At 38.4% G+C, this 12,171-nt stretch overlaps 1 protein-coding gene across 1 annotated transcript in view; it reads right to left on the bottom strand.

Annotated features, from left to right (window-relative positions):
- Positions 1 to 12,171, bottom strand: part of LRMDA (leucine rich melanocyte differentiation associated) — a 999,992-nt gene that overhangs the window by 711,873 nt on the left and 275,948 nt on the right. The gene's annotated exons all lie outside the window — the stretch shown is intronic.

Here is a 12,171-nt window from a genome sequence, read left to right as displayed (position 1 = left end):
ATATATCTGTCCAATTTTCCCACTATAGAAAACAGTCTGAGAGTTCCTCAAAAAATTAAAAATGGATCTACCTTGTGACCTGGCAGTTGTACTTCTGGATATTTACTTGATTCATAAAGATCTATGCATCCTTATGTTCATGGCAGCACAATAGCCAAGATATGGAAGCAACTTAAATGCCTATCAACAGACAATTGGATAAACAAGTTATGGTTCATATATATGTAATGGAATATTACTCAGCTATAAAAGAGAAAATGAAATCCTATCATTTGCAATGACATGGATAGACCTAGAGGTGATTATGCTGAGCAAAATAAGTCAGAAAAAGATTAACACCATCTGATTTCGCTGATATGCAGGATTTAAGGAACAAAAAGAACAAAGGAATCAAAAACAAACCCACAAATACAGAGGACAATAGGGTGATGGCCAGAGGGGAGAAGGGAAGGGCTGGGAGAAAGCAGTGAAGGTTTAAAGAAGTACAAATTAGTAGTTGATAGAGGATGATGGGAATGGGGAGCATGGCATAGGGAATGTAGATAGTAGTAAGGTAACAGCTATGTTGTTACAGCTAGAGGGAAGATAATCAGGAGCTCATTTCATAAACTACATAAATGTCTAACTCATGTACTATATACTTAAAACTAATAAAAAAATAGAAGTTATATTGAAAATTTTTTTAATTGAATCCTGATATTTTCTATTCTGTTCTATTTTTACAGTGTTTGTTATAACCCACTAAACCGATTCTACAACTCACTAATGGATTGTAACTTCCAGTCTGAAAATTACTGAATCAAAGGCAATCTGATCATAATCAAGAAAACGACAGAGTCACATTGAACTAGGTGATGGGTGGCACGTCATGCCATCTCTCCAAGTTGCAAAGCGATGAGAAGCACAGGGCCTGGCCCTGAATGTTTGCTGGATAAATAGAATTTCTATAGTTAGACTCTAAGAGTAACTATCATGCAAAAGAATTGTGAGTTCAGTTGTATGAAGGAAAAACAACTTTAATAAATGTCTAATTTTTTCTTAAATTACAAAATAACAGTGAAAGCCTCTTCTTTAAATGTTGAAATATGAACATAAACAGCAAAAGATAGTTTTAAAAATTGAAGGTGGTTTCCAGTGGGGAAAGGATTTGGAGCCAAAGAAGAGTAGGACGTGAAGTGGGACTGCTGGTTTTTCATTATAAGTCTTAAGCATAACACTGCTATTTGACTCTTTAAATGGTGTTAATATTTTATTTTGGGGAAAAAAATATAGCAATTAAGTGTAGTGGGTGAAACACTAGATTGAACTCTGAATACCTGTGAGCTTGGAAAAGCTCCCTGACTTCTTGGGGCTTCACTTTCTTCTTAGGTATAACAAAGGGTTAGACTCTGAATCTTCCCCTATATCAACTATCTTAGGACTCTGACCTTGAAATAACTTTTCAAGACCATTGATTTTCGGATCATATTAATGAAAAAATACCACATTCCAAGATCATCCAAATGGTGAAAATTCCCAATCTAGCACATAAAAAATCAGACCAAGCACAGTGATCTCATCACCAGAGCAACACAAGTAATCCTAGTATATCGCTTCTGTTGTGTTACTTCTTCTCAAGTCTAGTCCCTATCATATTTCATAAGTTATAATTTTATGTATCATATTATTTTTTTTATGTTAACCAAATGCTTTTCTTGGAGTTTTTTTCTTGAGTGTTTTCAGTGTATAGGCAAAATTTATTTGAATAATACCATAATTAAATCTCTTAGCAGCTGTATTTTATTTTAGAAGATAGGAATTATATTGAACATTTTTTATTGAACTGTCATTTTTATCTTAACTGTGGCTTAACCTCGTAATCTAATTATTTTTTCTAAACCTACTTTACAGCTAATAAAAGATATGAAAAATTAAATTACATAATAAAGCATGAAGCAAGTGTAGCTATGAGACTCTCAGATTGAAAAACTAGCATGAACTAATTTACACTGTTGAAAAGCTGTGTTTTTAACTCATATTTTAAAAAACATTAAATAAAAAGAAAAACCTCTTTAAGTGGAAAAATAAATCAGGCTATTCTAATACCTGTATATACCTTGAGACCCAAGGTTAAATCATCATAATGTTTTACCAACCTTTTAATCACAGCAGAAGAATCAACCCTACAAGACTTACTGATAAGATCCCTGTTAAAGGGATTTGTAAAAGAACTACTCTCTCTTCCTTCTTATCTCACTTTTGAAGCATTTAGTTTTCAATTCTAATATAATAAAAAAAATCTTATTTCTTCCATATTTTCCATTAGTGTATATCCTAAACACTTCTATCCTCCATAAAAGACATGTGAAAACATAAGTCCTCCAAAAGGATGGTGCCCATGCCCCCACAAAACACCTGCACAGCTATTTTAAAAATAATTATTATGATGACATAAAATGCATGTGCAGTGGAAACAATTCTTTTGGGCTGCTAGGAATCCATTAAGCAATACCTTAGCTCTAGAATCATCAAAACCTCCGGCAAATATTTGTAAGTCTCTGCAAATAGGGACAGCCTTGCTGCAGGTCAGCAGAAGCTACAAAAGTGTACACGTGTGCCTAATTTACACTCAGATTTTTCTAGAGTCCTAAACTCAAAGCTCTGATCTTAGCAAAGCCAGCAGATAATCCCTTCATAGTAATTTGGACAAAAAAATTTTAAGTAGTTTTACAATTTATCCCTTAAGTGCAATGAACAAAGACTGCCAAATTAGTTGCATGGAGAATTCAGTGGGTAGAGATTTTGTCTTTTGGTTTGTTTAAATCAAATACTCCACTAGAATGAAATTAAATCACTTATTTAATGACCTCTTGACTAACTTTTGTGGAACACTTATTCTGTATAAAACATGGCATGGCTTTAGGTCCAATGAAAAACACAAAAAGCATTAAACATGCCTCTGCTCCCAAGAGAAGAATTGTCAATCTAGCTGCTGATGAGACATCAATATGAAAAGATGCCCAATACAGTAAGTAACTCTACAGTGGGAAAACTAGCAAACTATCTTAAACAAGTGATGGAGATTAACAAAACCTGTGAGTAGCCAAGTTGATATCATGAACCCTTGAGATAATATGATAATATCTCTTGTGTGGTAATTTTCCCCAAAACCTATAACCCCAACGTAATCATAAGAAAACAAATTAGACAAACCCAAGTGGAGAGACATTCTACAAAACACCTGACCAGTACTCCTCAAAACCCTCAAGGTCATGAAAAACACAGAAAGGCTGAATAACCCCAGACCAGAGGAGACTAGGGTGGCATGATAACGAAATGCAGTTTGGTATGCTGGAACAGAAAAAGAGCATTAATTGAAAAATTGATGTTAACCCCTTATCAGATGTATCATTAGCGAATATCTTCTCCCAAATAGTCAGTTGTCTTTTTGTTTTGTTGATGGTTTCCTTTGCTATACAAAAAAGTTTTTAGTTTGATGTAGTCCCATTTGTTTATTTTTTCTTTTGTTTCCCTTGCCCAAGGAGATATATCTGAAAAGAAATTCCTGTTAGTAATATCAGAGAGTTTACTACCTATGTTTTCTTCTAAAAGTTTTATGGTTTCGGGTCTTACATCTAAGGCTTTAATCTATTTTGAGTCTACTCTTATATACGGTATAAGAAGATGGTCCAGCTTTTTTTTTTTTTTTTTTTGCATGTATCTGTCCAATTTTCCCCACATCGTTTATTGAAAAGACTATCTTTACCCCATTGTATATTCTTACCTCCTTTTTCATATATTAAGTGAGAATATAGGCATGTATTTATTTCTGGGCTCTCTATTCTGTTCCAATGATCAATATATCTGTTTTTATGCCAGTACCATACTGTTTTGATTACTGTAGCCTTGTAGTATATATAGTTTGATATCAGGTAGTGTGACATCTCCAACTTTGTTCTTTCTCAAGATTGCCATGACTATTCAGGGTTTTTTATGGCTCAATCCAATTTAAAAAATGGGCAGAAGACCTGAACAGATACTTCTCCAAAGAAGAAATACAGATGGCTAACAGACATATGAAAAGAGGCTCAAGGTCGCTAATCATCAGAGAAATGCAGATTAAAACCACAATGAGATATCACCTCACACCTGTCAGAATGGCTATCATCAATAAATCAAATAACAGCAGGTGTTGGCAAGGATGAGGATGCGGAGAAAAGGGAAAGCTCATACACTGTTGGTGGGATTGCAAATTGGTGCAGCCGCTACGGAAAGCAGTATGGAGGTTCCTCAAAAAATTAAAAAAGGATATAGCTTTTGACCCAGCAATTGCACTCTGGCAGCACAATTTACAATAGCTAAGATATGGAAGCAACCTAAATGCCCATTAACAGACGATTGGATAAAGAAATTGTGGTTCATATGTACAATGGAATATTACTCAGCCATTAAAAAAAATGAAATCCTACCAATTGCAATGACATGGATGGACCTAGAGGTTATTATGCTGAGTGAAATAAGTCAGACAGAGAAAGATAGATACCGTATGATTTCACTTATGTGCAGTATCTAAGGAACAAAAAGAACAAACTAATCAAAAACAGACTCACAAATATACTGGACAATTTGGTGACAGAATGAGGAGAGGAGGGTTGGGAGGCTGGGAGAATGGGGTGAAGGGTTAAAGAAGTACAAATTAGTAGTTGATAGCTGGGCATGGGGAGCATGGAAGAGGAAATGCAGTTAACATTAATATGATGGCTAAGTGGAGGGACAGGGGAATAAGGGAGCAATTGGAGGGATCATTTTATGAACATTATAGATGTCTAAGCAATATACTGTATACTTGAAACTAATTTAAATAAATATATTTTTAAAAGGAAAAAAAGAAAAACTGATGGAATCAAATAAAGTTGGAGTTTTAATTACTAATGTTCCAATGTTGTTTTCTTAAGTTTGACAACTGTACCATGGTGATGTGAAATGATAACAATAGAGGAAACTGAAATGGGATTAGAGGCATAAAGGAACTCTGTACCATTTTTGCAAATTTTCTATAAATCTAAACCTATTCCAAAGTAAGTTTCTCTCTACATATATTTTATATCTATATGTATATATATATGTGGCGGCGGGGGAGAGTATGGAGAGAGAATGAAAACATGCACACACAAGCCACACTAGTGAGAGAGAAAGGAAAAAATAAGCTGCATAAAAAATGTCAACAAATAGTACAGGGGTTTTTCAAAGACTACGTTTAGGTTTAATCTTATAAAATTGCCAATATTTGATTTTTTTTGACCTACGAACCAGCATTTTCATATGATTCAACCTAATGATTCACTGTGGGCTAGGAAGACCTCATAATGAAATGGAGCTTATTTATGCTGGATATGAAAGGAACTGGGAATAGCAAGGACACATTCCAGGAGAAGGGGACAGTGTGAGCAGAGAGGGGAACATGCACAATATGGTCAGGGACAAGAAAGAAACCTACCTGTGCATGTAGGCAGGGAAGTGACAGAAGATATGCTGGCAAAGGAAGGACTTTGAGCAGGGCTCTGAATTTTCATACATAAGAAAGAGCCTGGCCTCCCAGTGACCAAGAATGTCTTCTGGAAAGGACTGCAGCCACTAGTGACACTGGCACGTGAGCTAGTCCTGCTGCATCGATGACCTCATTTTCTAGTCCAGAGTGAAAGTTCTAGCACAATGGAAACACTGCCGAACTACAAATTGGCAGATTAAGTCTAATTCTGGCTCTGCCACTAATGGGGTGAGAAACCCTAAACAAGTCTCTTACTCAGTCTCAGTCTCAGATTCTCACCCCACAAAGGAAGGGAAGTGGGTGAGATGCTCTCTCAGGCCTCTTCCAGCTCTAAAATGCTAACTCCGACATGGAAAGAAATATGTTTCCTGGCTCTGGGAAGCAACATGTGGTTCACTCAAGTAAAGAGAATGATGCAAGGTCCATGAAAGCGAAAACACTGAGAATAAAAGGACTGTGTTGTTATACACAAGAGTCTATTCTTTTATGATACATGTCTAGACCCCTCTAAATATTTAAACAACAATATAGTACCAGTGTGAAAACTCTCTAAATCAGGCTCTGTGGTTAAGGAGGATATATGAACAGATGTGATCTTATTAAGGCCCTAATGTAACTCACAAACAATTTGTCATATCTGACGGGTATTGTTAAATTATGTCCACCTGCCAGAGGCAACCAGAAAAATTACCAACCGCCTTTACTTCTACTCAAAATTCCCTAAAAAGCTCCTGTAGATGTGTCTAGGATACGTATTTCTTAAAGCAGTAACCTAATTGTCACCAGTACATAACAGCCAATGTCTCCCAATTCCTTTTCATGTATATTTTATTACGGGCCCAACTGTTTCAACACCCTCGTGGTTCAACTTTAATGTAGCTCAGGAAACCCCCTAAGTAATATCACAAAATGCTTAACATCTGTGAAACTTGGACTCAAAAATGTTCCAATTTTTTTCTTCGGTTTGGGAGGGGGATACGGGGGGCCATGCAGGCCAGGGTTTCATTAACAACTGTGTTCATGCTCACGGTTTTTCTTTACTGCCTCACAGGCAGGAAGAACATTTCGGATTTACCTTACTAAATGCCCAGAATTATTTCAAACTCTGAATGCCATGCTTGCTTACAGTCAGTTTAAAATGAACCCACATCCTTTCCTTTCTCTAAATATTTGCCTCATCTTTCTTTCTAGCATTACAATATTTTAATTAAGTGAAACAATGAAAAGAGAGAGGGAAAAATGAAGTGCGAAGGATGTGGTGTATTTCCCAAGCTATTTTCAAAACTTCTCAGAGCTCTTTGGTCTCCAGTGGTGTTTAAAATATTCTTTATCCCACTAAAGAAAGGCTGAAAAATTGATCTCCAAACTTCAAATATTGCATATTTCCACAATTGCAGACTGTGGGAAATGCAGGCAGGCTTAGAAGTAACCAGACCAAACAGGAGGCGGTTCTCAGAGGGCCTACGGCTCATCCCAGACAACTCACAAGCAGTGTGGACGTAACGCCACTAGGAGAATAAACACCGGCTCCACTCCTGAGAGAAATCAAAGCAAATCTCAGAGAAACTGAACATGGAGTCAAACCTCAGTAATTCGGATTAGCTGGGTGGAAGGTCAGATTGGATCAGACAAAGCATAGTTTTCTGGTTTTTTTTTTATTTTGTTTTTGCAAAATGCAACTGAATTCATTTCAAAGTTCCCCCCAACCCATCCTTCTAGCTTCTCTTAGCAGCCTCCTCGCAGCTCCCCATTTCTCTCATGCACGAACCAGGAGGCTGCTCACTAGTCTCCATGCAGACCGTAAACTTCCCCACCCTCATGCTCCTTCCCTTTGCCTGAAATGCCTCATCATCCATTGTCTACTTGGTAAACTCCTCAATGTTCAAGACCCCACTTCGAATATCACCTCCTAAACAGAATGAATAGCACAGATTCCCATAGTACTTTGTACATACCTGTAATACAGTAAAGCAGTTCTCATCCTGGCTGAGTGTTATTAAAATCACCCCACATCCCATCTAGCAAATCTGACTGAATAGGTCTAAGGTATTACCTAAGCATTAGTATCTTTCTTAAAGCTGCCCAGGTGATTGTAAGGTGCAGTCCAGGTTGCAAACCTTTAGTATAGAACTTTCCATACTGCTAAGAATGATTTACCTATACCCCAAGAACACTGGGCCCTCAACAAAGACTTGTAGGCAGGGATGGAGGGCGTGAGTCCTATAAGAGGCTTCTCTAAGAATAAGGAACTTCATACAATTTCAAAGCTTTTGTCCCCATGTGGCTAACCATCAGCACTCATTTATTTTTCCCGGTATACCTCCCACCCAATTCCACAAGGGGTAACATGCCTGTTTAAAAGTGGGGGAACACCCACCGCTCTAGTTAAATTTAATTTCCCATTATTTCTCTGACATAGTAGACTTTTTGCCGTTTTTGTGCCCTTGCCCAATTCCTCTCCATCTGGTGCAATTGTATGGCTGGTTCAAGGTCTGCTAGCCATTTCCTCTCTTGAAGCTTTCTCCTGCCCACTTCTCTTCCCAGGGGTTCACTTTCCCACTCACCTCCACTTAATTTAGCATTTGTTCTCAAGTGCCTTGATTATCAGTTAATGATCTTGTGGTATGTGTATGAAAAGCTTTGTTGTGGAGAGAAGAAATATCTTACAGAGATTTTCACTCCCTGCCCATAACGCAAGGCTGGACAGACAGCAGGCCCCCTGCATGTATTTGTTGACAGGATCCACTCAGATTTGGCCCTTTTATTTCCGGGCCAGGTTGTGGGACAACAAAGAAAGGTAAGGACTAACAATAGTGTTGCCCTGAAAATATCTACACCATAAACATCACATTAAATGCTCCTGTGGTAGGCAGAATTTTAAGATGACCCCATCTTTACCCAGTGGTGCTACTTCCATGATTATGCTATGTAGAGAAAAGGTTTTTACAGATACAGTTAAAGTTATGAATCAATTGGCTTTAAGATACAGAGAATTATCTGGATGAACTTAATCTAATCAAGTGAACTCTTTTAAAAAAATTTTTTGACTAAATTTATTGGGGTGACATTAGTTAATAAAATTATATTGGTTTCAAGTATACAATCTAATAATACATCATCCATCTGTATACTGCTTTGTGTGTTCCCCACCCAAAGTCAAATCTCCTTTTGTCACTGTATATTTGACCCCCTTACCTTTTCCAACTCTCCGCCCCATTCCCCCAGTAACCACTAAACTGTTGTCTGCGTCTATGAGATTTTGTTTGTATGTTTCTCCCTCCATCTTCAAGTGAGCAATAGGGTATCTCTCTAGTGTTGACTCCTCCTTACCCTTAGAGTCTCTGACTTCATCTTCTGCTACCGATCCGAGAAAATCTCTGCTTTTAAACAAGAGCTCACGGCTGAGGTGGTCAGAGACTGGAAGTGTAAGGAGGGGTCAACACAAGAGAGATAGCCCACTGCTTGCTTGAAGATGGAGGGGGCCTGAGAGCATATTCTAGAAGCTTGGAGTGAACCTCAACAAACAGTCAGCAAGGAAAAGGGGACCTCAGTCCTGCAAAGATAAGAAAATGAATTCTGACAAAACCTTGAATAAGCTTAAAAGTGGATTGTTCCCAGAGCCTCCCAGATGAAAATGCACCTCACCTGACACCTTGATTTTAGTCTTGTAAAGATCCTAAGCAGATACTCTGGGCAAATCTGCCCAGATTTCCCAATTTACAGATAATATATGGGTATTGTTTCAAACCACTAAGTTTGTGGTAATGTGTTAGAGAGCATCCCCAACCTCCTCCCTGAAACTGGTCAAACAAGAGAAGTTCTTCTTGTAAATTAATAAACATACATTGAGATGTTTATCCTGATTAATATATGTTCCACAAATATATAAATGAAAGGCTTCTGAAAGAGTTGTAAGTATTAGACCAAGGCGAGTTACTTTTTTTTTTTTTTTTTGGCAAGGTACTCTTGAAATCCAAACCTCCATTCTATTCTCCTATTGAGAAAAGTGGTAAAATGTCTTAACGCCTCCATACTAAGTGCTATTAATGAGTCATTTATTAATTACTAGAAATTGAATAATAAATCATGTCATCTTTCTCAAACGCTATTCACTCAGCATAGTCTGTCCATGACCAACAGAAATTCAGATTCTTAGCTGAAACTCCATGAGCCTGATATCTGAAAAGTACAAAACCAAGCACAAGATAAATATTCGCTCTCTCTCTTACAGGTATAAGGGTACTTGGGTGCTCCTGCCAATTTCTTAGGAGGCCAATAGTCCTACTGCTTCTTAGTCTCCACCTTGCCAGCTAACAGGCAAGAGGCAGGTGGTTACAAAGAGGCTCTGGGTGAAGCATTCTCTATATTCGCTCTCTTGGGGTCTCCCTAAATCCACACATCATAGGGCTCCCTAAAAGGCCACGTGAAGTCTGCTTCAACCACATACCCTAGGGCTGGGGGAAGGACGAGGAGACATGACTGCAAAGCCCTACTAGCCTCCTACACTGATAGATGATGCCTCTGGCACGCATGTGATTTCCCAGCGGCCATTCCTGAAGTTACCTGCCAGGCCCCTCCGCCTTGGGCTCCTGTTTGTCTGCGTCAGCATCTGTCTGAACATTGCACTTCCATCATCCACAGGGGAAATTGATGTCAACGGCATGGCAAAGGAATGTAACTACAGCCTATTCTAAAAGCACGCATTTATTTTATTTTATTTCAGAAATGTATGCATTATGTATGGCTGTACATAAAGGTTTTTATAGAGCCTCTTAAATGATTTACCATGAGGTATGTGTTGATTATAATCTCTGCTTATTTGAAAGAGCCTTGTTTACCCCCATAGTAGTTAATACATTGAGACATGTTTCAACTAACAGTGACACCAGTAAACAAAAGTTACTGATCTACCTCATGAGTTATAAAACTTGTAACATGCTGTAAACAGCTCTGTCATTTTATTTAGCATATTGCATTGTGTGAGCTGCCTTATTTATCTAGTGGTAAATCTTTATGTATCAAAAATGCTACAGAAGGCACAACAGATAAATTACAGACAGACACTAACATCTGACTAGTTAATCAAACAAATAGGACATGTAACAAAGAGAAAAGCTATAAATATTGACAACAAGCTGCTTCAGTCACAAAAACATTCAATACTTCAGTTCTCAAGTGTGAGTTTTATATCAGTCCCCTGGAAACAGTTTGTATCCTCCAATAAATTTTTACAGTTGATTCACCTGCCTGATACCCCTCAGCCATTTCCTTCAGAAGCTGTCAAACCCGCCAACGATAATATATGGCCCGACCAACAAGAACAGCTGTAGCCATTCTCTCTGCAGGTTCTTGCACCCTGTTCTGCATAAAATAATACATCAAGATTAATTGATTTCCCGTCAGTCTCACAGAACAGAAAATTAATTTTCATGTAGCTATTTTCCCCAGCATATGAATTTTATACATGGCAAGTAATTTAAGTTTTTAATTATTCATGAGCAAGAAGGGGGTGGGGAGAAACATGATAAAGTAAGCTTGCAAAAACCCCAAGGCCAATCCCTGGGCCTGGGTTTGTGCTGAGGCAACAATAGCATTCACTAATGCCCATATAAATAATATATGTATTAACATACATCTTAGTACAACACCAATTTCTCTCACTGTGACCTGAGACTACCAGGTCACCCTGCGGTACTTTGTCAAAGTCGCTGCGCTGGTTGCATGTGACATGCTGTGGGAAAACACAGAACATGTCAGCCATATTGAATTGACCTCTGCCTGCCTCTCCGTGGCGGCCACACAGCCCAGGCATGATTGGAGGTAATTTAACGGTCAGTGTGTGAGTGGGACCAAGCAAAAGTTGCTAATCAGCCAGGTGCTACCTCAGCAAGTCTTCCATTTACAGGTGCCACTGACTTGTGAACAAGAAAAATGTAACCAGAAAATAGAAAGAAGGCATTTGACTCACTCAGGCCTCATCTTTCACAGACTTTCAGCAGACCAGCACAAGAAAAACTGTCTCCCCAGAAAGGGGAAAACCACAATGCGAGCACCTCCAGCAATCAAGTATATTTGCTAAAATGCGAACTAAAATGCTCCCACAGTACCTCCTTAGAAATTTCATTGGTATACTTCGTTTAAACTGCAAGACAGGCAAATGTACAGAGCCTGCCTCGAGTCACAGAACTTGAGTTAACCCCATTAGAACCAAACCTAAAGCACCTCACACAGCACTCTTAGGCACGGAGGAAATTGGCCACCAAAATCAAGGATTTTTGGTCATTGATTATTTATTGCTGACTTCTTCTGCCCTGAAGATTAAGATTTAGTGTGAAATTAAGAGATCACTATAAGCAACTGATCTTTTCCCAGTTAGACAATTAGACCCCACCAGCTAGCTCTGTTTAAGAATCAGGCACAGGAGAGAATCTGATCGAATCGCCAAACTCACAGTGAGGCAAAGAAGGAGAGGCCTCTCTCAACTCAATGAGAGGAATAGAGAGAAGACAAACCAAGTATTTCTGAAAGGAGAACCTGCTTGGGTGACATGAATGAGAAACTCTGATTTGGGGCATGCCCCCTGCCCCCACAAATACTCCAGCAGCAAGGGGAGCACCTTGGCAAGGAGGCGACAAGCTGAAAAG

This window comes from Pteropus vampyrus, unplaced genomic scaffold (genome assembly GCF_000151845.1).
Source record: "Pteropus vampyrus isolate Shadow unplaced genomic scaffold, Pvam_2.0 Scaffold20, whole genome shotgun sequence".
Taxonomy (NCBI): Eukaryota; Metazoa; Chordata; class Mammalia; order Chiroptera; family Pteropodidae; genus Pteropus; species Pteropus vampyrus.
The sequence above is the reverse complement of the archived record's forward strand: the minus strand, read 5'-3'. Positions and strand labels throughout refer to the sequence as shown.